At 32.5% G+C, this 14,251-nt stretch overlaps 1 protein-coding gene across 1 annotated transcript in view; it reads left to right on the plus strand.

Moving 5' to 3' along the window:
- The first annotated feature begins 13,733 nt into the window (after positions 1-13,733).
- The window catches only part of LOC117120365 (neuromedin-B receptor-like), a 13,166-nt gene continuing 12,648 nt past the window's right edge, over positions 13,734-14,251 (plus strand). The window contains exon 1 of the mRNA XM_033265404.1: positions 13,734-13,906. The gene's annotated coding sequence lies outside the window, so the exon portion shown is untranslated. The remainder of the gene's footprint in view (positions 13,907-14,251) is intronic.

Consider the following 14,251-nt stretch of genomic DNA (forward strand, 5'->3'; position numbering starts at 1 on the left):
ACAATCTTGATTTATCTATTTTGATCCCGAGACTTTGATCTCTAAGGCATTGTGTGCTTCTTAATTCTCATCTCCTCATTTGCATATATGTGCTATATTTCTTGAAATCTCAAAGCGCTCAAGTTGTATACTTATGTAGCTCTCGTTTAGTGCTTATTCCTCTTATTTTGTTTTAAGTTTAACTGATTTAGTGTTTTGGAAACTACCACACTGTGTTTGACACCATTACAATCAATGCTAGTTGCAAAAAAAAAAATTCTTTCTATGTTTTTGCTCTTTGTTAATTAAGATTTTTTTAATGGTATTTAACCTTCTGTATTGACAGCTCAAAACATAAGTAGCATAATCATTTGGATATAATTATTTTATCCGTATCTTTGACCATCCAAACTGCAACTTCAACAAGGAAGCTCTTTTTTCAGTGTAATCGACTCTCGTAGGGAATACTTGTCATGACAGTTGCTCTCTGTTCAACATTTTCAAATGTTATTTCATCTTTATATAACTGACGTGTTGCAACAATCATACATTCATTTATATCTGTCTCTTATACACATCTAGATGTGTATAAGAGACAGGTTTTCTGATTAGGACAGGTAACGCCCTTCTTCGTGAGAGAATTGTCAGTTCCGCTAAACCCCGTCCTTTTTTGAATTGCTGCAAGGTCCAATTTAAAAAAAAAAAACAAAAAAAAAAAACAAAAAACAAAAAAAAAAACCTACGTATACTGTACGAGTGTGTTTGTGGGACGTGCGTTTAATCTTTGCTATTGAATAAAACATTCTGATTGGTCAGTATAAAGTTTGATTGACACTCTGAAACTTTTTCACTTTTAAGCCGGGCACTCACTGCGCCCGACACGATTCTATGAAGAACGCAACGCGACGACGCGCGCGTTACGGATCATTTTTAATGACCATCAGCTCTGACTGCCACCGACAATCAGCAGACGGCGTCGCGTCGTTTAGCGCTCTCAATGAGCGGCGTTGGATTCGTCGTGTGATGGTCGCACGACCGTCGTACGACGTAGTGAGTGCCCGGCTTAAGTGGCGAACTGTATGCACAAAAAAAAAAAAAAAAATATGTGTGTCAGTATATAGACACATGTGCTGCTTGTATCTATTTATCATTACTATTCAACATAACTAAACTACGCTAACGGCTACAGATTATATTTTTAAATATCATGTAGCGGTAGAAGATATAGGGTAATCTATTTATCAAAAAATACCTTGTGAATATCGATTTTCTGTCTATTAAATTAAGACAAAGCAAAAAAAAAAAGTTTCTCGCCATCATGTAATCGAATCTCGTAGGCATTGGCTTGTTGACAGTCGGTGCCAAAAAAGCGCTTGGCTTAACAATCACATGGTCGTATATCAAGCCTCGAGCATACACACTGGAGGATGGTTGTATTTCTTTTAGGATTTATATGTGCTTTGATTCTAAAATTTAAAAAAATAAATATAAGAAGGGATTTATATAGACATTTTTTTTTGTCTTATTCGTTAACTGTGTTTAAATCTAAAAAATAGATTAGAAGATTCAATTCAAGCATGATTTCTCGTAGGATAAAATAAGTTATGAACATCCGTTGAAAATTTAGTGTTGATAGGTTAGATTCTGTTTAATTGATTTTAATCCTACTTCGAGAATCCTTATTTAGGTTTTTTTTTTTGTTTTTTTTTTTGTTTTTTTCTGCCTAGAAAATGGAACGGTTTTATTTTCTCTTCTTGAAGACTCAATTTAAGGAAGTAAAAGTTTTTCTCATTCCAACTTAAAATTGAAAAATTAAATAATAGTATTTTAAATAAGTAATTAAAATATTTTTTACATTTTATCGTTCAGTTTATGCTACATTTAGGCCCCTACTACTGGTATCAGTCCAGTCGCAGGTTTAAAAATATTTTAAAACGCAGACGTTTATTTGCGGTACTGCTGCTTGTAACATTTTAAGATAAGGTGACTGATTGATATCTTCCTCCTAAAACAAACTAATTTCTTCGTCTGCAAATTTCCAAAATATATACTGTAACAATATTATTCAACCCTGTGTAATCATCTTGGAGTGTGGAATATATGCCTATCAGCGATTTGTGCATGAATGCATTACACAACCACTTCAAATATATAAGCCGATATTATGCACGGTATCTTTTTACATATCTTGTTTACAGACGTAGTAAACAGGTAAGATATACAATTCTCTTTAAATAATGACTAACATTCGAGGGCACCTAATTTCCTCTTCAGGTATTGTAATAAACTTAAGTATACATAGACCTACATTTATGTAGGCTACTACTGTACTGCCACATTTATAATTTTTTTTTGTATACGTTATATGTATTTTAAATTACTCTCAAAATCATCGTTTATTCTACTTGAAAATGTAAATATCCCGCAATTATCCATCATGTGATTGGCTGAATTAGCGCGTACGGTACATATCTAAACTCCCTTGCTGACCGCTACGTGCGACTCTGAGAAAGGTTCAGTAGATTTGATTTACACATTTGTGCTACAACAATCCTCAAAAACAGTAGTTTGTAGGCCGAATACCAAGTGCTAAAAACCGCTTAGCATACACGAAATATGTTGTCTTAGCATAAAATATCTGATTGCGCATATCTGATAGAGTTTTAAGCTCTGTCTGTTTCTCTTGAGAGTCGGGCATTGCTCTACTTCACCAGAAAAGTCTAATCAAACTTTACTTGTAAAGCCCTGTTCCAACTATCAAATTTTATTTGACGAACGAGTGACGTTTCCTTAATATGGTCATGATGACATCACATCATGACCATATGTAGGCACATCATGATTATTATGTGAGTATGCACATAGAGAAAATAGAACAGTTCTATTTTCTCTATGGTATGCAACAGGTTTTGTCCAAGAAAATTTGATAATCTGGAAACAGTTAACTGCTTCTAACTACTACATGATTGTTTAAATAAAATTAAAAAAATACTTTTTAAAGATGAATTACGTCATAGAATACTGATCTCATTTTTATTTGGAAATGTCGGCCTATATACTAGGTGCTTTTTTAAGTTTCTTTTTCATAATGGAAACTTTAGGAACTGATAATTTAGTCTCACTTTGTTCACTTGCATGAATCTTGTTTTAAAATATAAGAACTATTGAGAAATGAAAAAAAAAAAAACGTTACGCATGTCGGTTATAGATATGCGAAGACAAAACATTATTTATATGTCATACCCAAATGTGGTTACGTATGTGACACACTAGACTGTAATGTAGAAATCGCCATAATCATTTATTTAAAATTGATATTTGTAATATAAATATCTTATTATTTGGAAAAAAAAATATGATTTTAACATGTTATAGACTTGTCTAATAATGACTTACAGTGAAAACGTATCTGTAGATTTTGTAAAATATTTAAAAAATATAAACATTATCCTATGTTACTTATGTGGTTTGTTGATTACCTGCAGATATATGTACTTTTCATTGTGGGTATTGAAGCGATACAGATAAATAAATATTTTCGATCTACTGAACTTGCTTGTTTCTAGATTGTACTTGGATTGTTTTCCCAAAGGGCGCCAACGTCATACCAACAACCATAACTAAGTAGTAATGTCCGCCCTGCAGCGTGATGTTTGACATTATTTATTCACGTAGCTCATTCAATTCAAACTCGATTTTATATTTAAGCCAGCATAAAACACTGACATGCCTTGGCATTGAAAAGTAGATTTGTAATGTCAATGTACCGTCAAGAAAACTGATAAAATATTTATGCATCTTTAGCCTATCCCGTCCCAGGTCACGGCGGCGTATACGATCGCGAAATACGATAAAAATTTTGTAACACACACCTGAGAATCACATGGCTCCTACATGATTTTTTTCATGGATCCAGACCTTACACATGTTGTAAATTACATTAACTAACATATTAACTAACGGCATAGGTCTGGTTTTATATGGTGACCCTATTGGTAACCCAACCTCCATTAAAATAGTCTGTTCATTTTTTTTTATTTGGAAAGAGAACATTGTTAAATTTTACATTAAGAATAGATGCATCATCATCAGGCAAATGATACCAGGAAACTTTGCCCTGTTATTCAAACTTTTTGACTCTGTGATCCTATATTGGTGAGTAGTTTGTTCACATTTTCCTTTTGGAAATAGAAGATTGTTTAAACGTTGCATTTAGAATTAATGAATCATTGTCATCAGGCAAATGATGAGATGAGGAAACTTAACCCTGGTATTTAAACTTTTTATATGGTGATCCTATATTGGTTATCCAACTTCCATCAGAGTAATTTGTTCATATTTTCATTTTGGAAACAACATTGTTTGAACGTTGCAATAAGAATAGATGAATCATTATCATCAGGCAAATGATGACATGAGAAAACTTAACTCTGGATTCAAACATTTTTTTTGTAAATAGTGATCATACATTGGTGTTCAAACCTCTATCGAAGTAGTTTGTTCATATTTCCTTTTTGGAAACAGAACAATTAGAGTATTAAACAAGTTGACTAATTAGCAGAGATGTAATGGTTTTGAGTCATTTACTTCTTTCTTTTTTTCATTGATTGTTAATATACAAAACATTTAATACTACAATACATTCGGGGTCATTACACTTTGTCATCTTACTTTAATAGTGATCGTTTTAGACTGATGGTAATACAGGCACATCCTTGATCAACTTGTATTCAGAACCTTCCATTACATATTCATCTTCATATATTATCAATCAACAAGGATTTGTATAGCCTAATATCCAAGGCAGAATGCAAAGTGCAGTGGCGCCATGACAGTGGTATTACTCAAAGTGCACATTACCTACTGAAGTTAATTAACAATACTATACAGTATATTATTGTAAGATTCAAAGCAAAACAAACAAAAACTAACAATTTACATGTGTATCAAAACAAACTCTTTTATGAGACGAAGAGATAAGATTTTAAATTTCTTCTTAAAGATACTGACAAAAGATGAGGTTTTGATCTCCAGAGGTAGGGCATTCCTTAATGTAGTGGCGGCACATGCGAATGTATGTTTATAGGCTTTTATGGCTCCACCTCCCATGCTCAGGGAGGTGCTTGCTTGATGATTTAAGAAGGCGAGGAGTAGATTTAGGTTGGAGAAGATCAGAAATGTATTTAGTATTTAGGAGCAAGACCATTGAGTGCCTTTTATGTTATAAGCAATATCTTAAAAGATATGCGTTCATTGATTTTAAAAGCCAATGTTTTAAGAACAGGGCTTATACGTTTTCGATTCTTGGTGAATGTAATAATTCTTGCAGCTTTGTTCTGGGCAAGCTGAAGGTGAAAAAGATGTTTATGTGGCAAGCCATAGAGAAGTGCATTACTGCTTCTTCCCTAAACACAAGTGACACTCATCTTCTAGGCCTACTTCATTACTTCATACGCAGCAAACAGGTTTGTTGCGTAAAGCCTGTTTTCCACTAGCCGAATTTATTCTCGCGAATCGAAAGCATCGGTTAATGCGCATTCACATTCCTATCGGAGTTTTTGCGAAGCGAAAAAATGCGCAGCAAATCAGAGCTCAGGAAGCGAACCGATGCTTTGATTCGCGTGAATAAATTCGCCTAGTGGAAAACCTGCTTTACACCGTAAACAGTAAACGCATTCGAATATTATTCAGTTTGGTTTTTCAGCTGCAACCCGGATGCTTCTCCAGCTTAAGCTTAGCTCTACCGTATCAGTTGAATGACAGCAGATATATCTGCATATCGTGTTGGTCTCTATGGTCTGATTCGACACTCGCCTTGATAGCGAGAGGTGCAGATTTGAATCACTTTTTGCAGATAAAGGTAAATGATAGGAACACTTGCTCACATAGGAACAAACGATGTTACGGAACGATTCAAGCAAACCTTCAACAAATCCATTCATTTCTGGTATATTTATAAAATATTGACATAGCAATATAAGACATTGAATTGCGTCAATTTACAAAAAAACAAAAAACTGTTTAACATAAAACGCCATAACACACTTATATAAATTGATATACAAGACTCACAAGGGACAAATTACAAGAAGGGCAGAGCCATAAAAACTGCACACAAAATGAATCCCATCCTTTACATATGAGATCATATGTACAGTACAAAATTTTCAATAATATCAGTTGGAATGAAACGGTGCATTCCTTGGGAATTTCGATCCTTCTGTCGAAGGGCGGGTATACTATTGGAAATCTGCTATACCGTAAAGTGTCACAGATTCAATCCAGCCAATTACCCCTCATACAGGGAGCAGATTGGCTCAATCGTTGTAGCCATTTTGTATGCTGGACCTGTGCAGACAAGTACATAAACCTTGATTCCTGGTTAAATTGTACCGGTCCTCTCCATGTTTGTCAGCTGAAGGGATGATGCGAGTTTGCATAGCGATCTGTCTATTGGTTGAGTTGAACCAATCGTTGTCTTGGGTTCTGCTCTAGTCACGGTAATTTTTTTCCCACGACCAACATAAACTCCACTCCCAAGCCTATGGGACAGTCTATGTAGAGCATCTTATGTTTTTGAAGGGATTTTGTCACTTAGTTTGGCATATTATCCTTGGCCCGTGCCTAAATAGGCGGTTAAAATGCAATACGGCCCGTGTGCAAAATAAAGAACGCAGTAAACCTTGCGTAAAATGAGCGGGGAATTTCCTTTGATGTCAATTCACCATCAAACGTATAGGATCCCACTGAAAGTACGGTAAGTCTTCGGACTTTCATAGCTCATCCTTAATGCATTTCACCCAAGAAATCTAACCAATAATGTGCTACTACATTTATGTTAATCCATAGAGGTATGATGCCAACAAGGCTTTTAAACGTTTCACATTATCACCCCGGTCATACATGTACTCTCTTTCACTCCTATGTATTAAGTAACGTGCTTACCCAAGGACACAAGCGAATGCACCTCAAGTGATCAAACCCTTAACATCAAGTTTGAGAAGCTAAACAACACATAAAAACCTAAATAAACGTAATAAATCAAAGTTATTGCGTAAACTGTAAATGTATATCAACAAACAGAAACATTAGGAAAACAGTAATCAAATATAAGAGCATTGTGTTATGATTGTATCGAGGATAGCTCATCAGCGAACATTTCTATCAGTTATTATGAAAAGGTGCTTCTGGCGAGAATTGAACTCTCGCTATGAAGGTGAATGTCATTTAGACAAACAAGCGGTGTAGCTGGAAAACAGTTATCTTGAGAGCAAGAGGTCGGAGGTTCAGTTCCTGCCAGAAGCACTTTCTTACAACTATTAAGGAACTTTTACTGAGAGATTTTCTCTATAAACTGTAACATCTTATGCTTTTATACTTAAGCAATATTTTGTTATAAATAAATATTCGTTCAAATGGAGCATTATTATTATTATTATTATTATTATTATTATTATTATTATTATTATTATTATTATTATTATTATTATTATTATTCTTTATCAACATATTCCTAATACATCGTATATTTTATATACACATACAGGTAGCCTACACCCCTGGAGGTCAACCCCCGGTCTGCCAAAGATTTGAATCCGGCACGCGCGACATTGAAATATAAATCATTTTCAGAACGTATTGTAAGAGAAAAGTTTCTCTGTTACCACCTACTCTGGCATTCAAGCGTCTGGTTTTTCTGAGTAAGCTCACTGTATCCAGTTGCGTAGCTACATACACAAAGTCCCTATGAAAATCCTAATGGTCAACTGAAATTTGATGCCCATTTAATTGAATTGTCAAGATTCTATTCGTTTTTAATTAAAAATACAACAAATTTTAATTTGTTAGGCCATAGGCTAAATTTATTGTAGTGGAATACACAAATTTGACATTATGATTAATTATAATTAATCAATTGCTTAATAATCAATAATAATAACAATGCCATTGGCCAAAATTATTGTAGTGGAATACACACATTTGACATTATAATTAAATATAATTAAATAACTAATTACTTAATAAATAATAATAATAATAATAATAATAATAATAACAATAACAATGCTCTATTTATTTACTCGGCCTGGAGGTTAACTATGAAAATCCTAATGGTCAACTGAAATTTGATGCCCATTTAATTGAATTGTCAAGATTCTATTCGTTTTTAATTAAACATACAACAAATTTTTATTTGTTAGGCCATAGGCCAAATTTATTGTAGTGGAATACACAAATTTGACATTATGATTAATTATAATTAATTAATTGCTTAATAATTAATAATAATAACAATGCCATTGGCCAACATTATTGTAGAGGAATACACACATTTGACATTATAATTAAATATAATTAAATAACTAATTACCTAATAAATAATAATAATAACAATGCTCTATTTATTTACTGGGCCTGAAGGATAACAATGCTTTTTGCACTGATTAGGTGACCCGAGTAAAGATGAAATAAATTTAAAAAAAATAATAGAAATAAAATAAATAAATAAATGACATAAATAAGATTACGCGGAAACGACAAGTTTATGCTTATACTTTTTTCGGTTGAATTCAATCAATGCTTTTTCAATCACATAATTGTAGGCATACATTGATAGTTCATCAAATTCTTATTTTGTTTTCTTTCATTGGTCGGTTACTTGCGTCAAACTAATTGATGTTATAAATATATAAATATAATAGGCATGGCAATACGGAACTCGTGGTCGTTTGTATCTTGTCTTGGTCAGTGGAGGATTCAAAAGGGGCCCTCCCCCCACCTAAATTTTTCAAAAATTATATTTAAATTTAATGCCTGAGAGTGGCATTTCCGGCCATCTAGAGATGACATAATCGTAAATTTTCTTACCTTAGCCCCAACACCATGGTTTGGCTGAAGTGGTATAGACCCTCCATCTTTCAATGTCCGTCCCTGGGCCCCCTATTTTTCAAATTTCAGGATCCGCCACTGTTAGTAATTGGAAATTCTCGCCACATTAAAGCCATTTCAGAAAACCTAAACGATTGATTAATTCTAGAGATATTAATGTTAACAGTGTTTTAAAGAAGCTGATAAGTTAGGTCACATACTGCCAGGACCCGTTTAAGTACCACGCGTCGAAAATTCCTTGTAATTGACGTAATCACAGGATACACAATCTTTCGAAGGGTTTAAAATGTTCCTTAATTTATTGTATTTTAACGTGTTTTTCGCTTACATCCTAATTTTCTCGCCTCCTTTCTTGGAGCGCCTTGAGCACTTTAGTGGAGATGTGCGCTTAATAAATCTTATTATTATTATTATTATTATTATTTGTCATTTTCGCATAGGCCTACTCTACCTCTAGAACGCTCCGAGATTTCACTACCCAAAATGTGGTTTCCCTCGCAAAGCTGATGCTATCAGGTCAAATGCGGCCTGAGGCGGTAAGGCAAGCTTTCTCATGACTGACGCTGATAATTGCTTATTTTATTATTATATTTGGAATACAACAAAAAATCTTCATTTGTTAGGGACATCAGTCAAAGTTATTCTAGTGGAATACACAGATTCGACATAGGCCTATAATTAGTTAATAAATAATTATGTAGTTAAAATAATAATTATATAGTTAGTGAGTTAATTTGACTCGATTTAAATGTGTGAGTGTTATTCCCCGGGCAGATGTGGATATAGAGATTATTTGGCTCGCTGGAGATTTGCTTATTTTGAAGTCCTACCAATGTTTAAATGATTGAGTTTGAATAAACGTCAATGTGGACGTCAAACAATAGGCCTACCTGATAATATTAACAGTAATGACATTAATTATGATGTTAATGATAGTAATAATGCTTATTATTATTATTATTATTATTATTATTATTATTATTATTATTATTTTTATTGTTTATAATAATAATAATAATAATAATAGTAATAATAATAATAATAATAATAATAATACTGTAATGATATGATCATGAAGTTGATGATAGTGATACTAATATTAATACCAATATTACATTAATAGTATTTGTAGTGCGCCTTCAGTACAGGATTTCAGTATTACTAATAGGACTGAAATGCCAAGTAAATTCAGTATCAGTACTTACATCTTCTTCCCTTCTTTTTAACATGTTCCGTCTTTCGACATTACGTTTTCCACAATTTGTTTCCATTTGTTTCTGTTCAAGCAGCATGATTTGTTATAGTGTTTGTGTTTACATGTCCTTCCAGGTCTTTCTTAATTTGGCTCATCCAGTTATTTTTGGGACTTCCTACTGGTCGGTTTACTTCCCGTTTTAGCTCTTCTATTGTTTTTTTTGTTTTTGTTTTTTTTTTGTTTTTTTGTTTTTTTTACTGGAGTGTCGTCCGATAGTCTAATCATGTGTCCGTACCATTTTAATCTCCTGCGTTTAATTCTTGTGCTCCATTATTCCTGTTCTAGTAATTGAAATAGTAAGTAGCAAGGCACTGACGATATAGACCACATCAATCGATAGGAGGTGTAGGCCATACAACCAAAAACACGCAAATTATAAACCATCTATATTTTCCTAACAATTTAAAATTTTCCCTTTCATATTTTGTTATCCTACTTAGTTCTAATCATAAACAAGTGTATAATTGATTAATTTAAGGTTTACTCATATACTGTAGTCGTATTGCAAAACCTGAATTGACAAAATATTTATAATAGAACGTATAAAATGGACTATAGAATATAAATACATATAAAATATAAAAGTGATATTCAAAATTAAATCAATAGATACCGTATATTAAACATATATAATTATACGTTAACGTTTAAAGATTTTCAATACAATAATACGAAAATATTTGGAGTTGGAATAATTAAGAATAAGATTAAAGTTTTATTAATTTATGTATGAAAGTTGAATTAAATAATTAGGAAAGATTGCAAATTATTAGGACAAGATTGCACAAGAGGGACATAAAAATATGTAAGATTAAATTTCAAAATGTAAGGAAATTACTAACATGTTTTAAAGCAGATTGGACTTTTTCTTTTCTCTTTGAGTACTGTAACAAGGTACATAATTGATTTAGAATTTCTGGGGTTCTTTTCATGCATATCTTCTCGCTTCGATGAACCCATGATACACATTTCTCACATTCATAAGAAAATAAAGAAAACTTCATAAATATTTGATTACGTTTGTCTTGCGTACAAGTTTAGATTACATTCACCATAGATCAGAATACGGTGGTAGATCCTGTAAAATATTTTTGATATAAGATCTGTACAATTACCAAGTGATTTTCTAGCTTTTGTATTCAAATTACATCAGGTATATATCTTAATTATTAAATAATTGTTTAAATACTATACGCATGTAGGTCATCTTTTGTTATTATTATTATTATTATTATTATTATTATTATTATTATAATGGTCACATTATTAAGAAGACACAACAATAATTGTTACTTAACCAATATCCTGAGGCGCGTGGAACGGAGAGAGTAGAGAAAACAGTAGAACTTATACATACTGTTTGTGGTGCTGAACTAATAATAATAATTCAAATAATAAAACATTAAATAGTTAAACCGTTATTAAATTTTTAATTATTGGTCATGTTGTAACTTCAGCCGTTGTCTTTCAAACCATTTAAATTATCGTAGCAAAAAGTATAAAAACTAACTTGTGTTTTTAATGAAAGTTAATCACTTGTAAATTATAAATGCTTGAAAATGTGTAGTTCAATGGTTTGATTGAATGTGTGTGGAATGGGAATTGAATATATGGCGTAGACCTATGTTTAAGAAAAAAATACAAAGTATAGGCCTATGTAGGCCTAAAAAAAAACAAAGGTTACTTTGTATTTGGTCACGGAGGGCTATATCTGAGGATTTTTCAAATGAAAGATAGGGGGTAGCTAGCTACCCTATTCTCCCTTCTCCCTCCATGACTGGATCCGCCAATGATCGCGCACACAGCAAATCTATTATATTATAGATGTATCGAGTTTAAGTGGATGGTGGCTCGTTTATTGCTCGTCCCGGTAGAGTCGGTGTCAGTATCAGATTGACTGCAATACAATAAACTCCTACTTGTTTAACTTTGTATACCACAAATTGTAGTTGTGGTCAGCGAATGTCCTTATAATTATCTAAAAGTATTTACACTGAAGAGTTATCCTTTACCACAAACCACAGAAAGCCGTTGAGTTCAGCCAGACTAACATTCATATAAGCTTATTTGGAATATGAACTGGAATCTGGGGAATTCATGTTGCAATATCGCACATGATCTTAAATCGGCTAATACTATACAATTTAATTTTGTTTTTAGTGTATTTTAATATTTAAAGGCCTGGTCATCTCCAATGAGTATGGACTATTCCATTGTTAATCATGCCGTGTTGCCCTTGTCGTCCGCAAAAAAATTAACACAACAATTAAGTTTGCTTTTCGTTTATCCTGTCACCGACAGTAGGGATGCTTTGGTTTTATTTTGTTTTTGTAATTGCTTGAAAAATAAATAAAATGAAATGAAAAAATACTGTTTGCTCTCCTTATTCCTACAGATGGTATGTTTATTCATCATGAGAAAAGAACTTTTCACAAATTATTGCCCTGGAATGGGAAAAGGAAACCGAATAATTAACGAAGTAAGCAACGATCAAACAAAATTGAACTTAAGAAAAACCAACATACTTTTTAATGTGATTACAGGATATACATATCGTATGTAGATTTCTGTTGCATATCAAGTCATATTAATAGTGATTCTATGTTTAGAATTATCAAATTGTAGGCCTAGGCCTAAGTAGACCAAGTCCCGTTGCAAGTGTCAGCTGTCTCTTATACAATACATATAAAATATAAAAGTGATATTCAAAATTAAATCAATAGATACCGTATATTAAGCATATATAATTATACGTTAACGTTTAAAGATATTAATTTCAATACAATAATACAAAAATATTTGGAGTTGGAATAATTAAGAATAAGATTAAAGTTTTATTAATTTATGTACGAAAGTTGAATTAAATTATTAGGACAAGATTGCACAAGAGGGACATAAAAATATGTAAGATTAAATTTCAAAATGTAAGGAAATTACTAACATGTTTTAAAGCAGATTGGACTTTTTCTTTTCTCTTTGAGTACTGTAACAAGGTACATAATTGATTTAGAGTATCTGGGGTTCTTTTCATGCATATCTTCTCGCTTCGATGAACCCATGATACACATTTCTCACATTAATAAGAAAATAAAGAAAACTTCATAAATATTTGATTACGTTTGTCTTGTACAAGTTTAGATTACATTCCCCATAGATCAGAATCCGGTGGTAGATCCTGTAAAATATTTTTGATATAAGATCTGTACATTTACCAAGTGATTTTCTAGCTTTTGTATTCATATTACATCAGGTATATATCATAATTATTAAATGATTGTTTAAATACTATACGCATGTAGGTCATATTTTGTTATTATTATTATTATATCAATTTCGATGAATATGGATTCCTCGTCGATCTCAGGTGTCCACCAACGGTAGCCCGAGTGACGAAATTTCACCGCTGTTGCTGTTTCTTCATAGCACTCGGTCCATGTGGGGAATTCAGATGTTTGAATTATCCATGTCGTATCGTATCGCGGATGCATATCGTCATAGATGACCGTCTCATGTATCGAAAACAATTATACACTGCATGAAGCCTGACCTCAACGAATTCCTAAATTATGCTTACAAATTGGAACAGACCGAACCCTTCGATTACGGCAACTTAGATGAAATAACATGCACACTTCAGACAAATGGGACTATTGAATCCAGGTTCTAGAAGAAATAGGCCCTACTAGGTTTATATTCATTAATAGTTGAAGCCTAATTGTACAATCTTCAACAAGAAACACGGATTTGTGCATAATTGTGAGAAGAACGCAAATCGAGTAAAAGGTAGGCCCTACCGTTCTATTTTATTGATTTTCATGTCTTTAGGAAATTATAAAATTGTATAAGGCCTATGTATATCTATAGGCCTATATGCAGTATATATACGGTACTATATATATATATAAATATATATACTGTATACAGTGTATGCTGTGTATACTACTTTTCAAAATGAATGCTATAAATTTTTGGAATTACTCTATATAACAATAGGGCCACTGTAACATCAATCTATATCATGGAGTGTATTAACTGGTACTAAATCACCTAAACTACTGTATAAACCAAGTGTTTTTTTAATATATTTTGTTTCTTCGAAATTCATGCACAGATGTACTGTACTATCTC

This window comes from Anneissia japonica, unplaced genomic scaffold (genome assembly GCF_011630105.1).
Source record: "Anneissia japonica isolate Jap-2015-1 unplaced genomic scaffold, ASM1163010v1 scaffold284953_len930413_cov181, whole genome shotgun sequence".
Taxonomy (NCBI): domain Eukaryota; kingdom Metazoa; phylum Echinodermata; class Crinoidea; order Comatulida; family Comatulidae; genus Anneissia; species Anneissia japonica.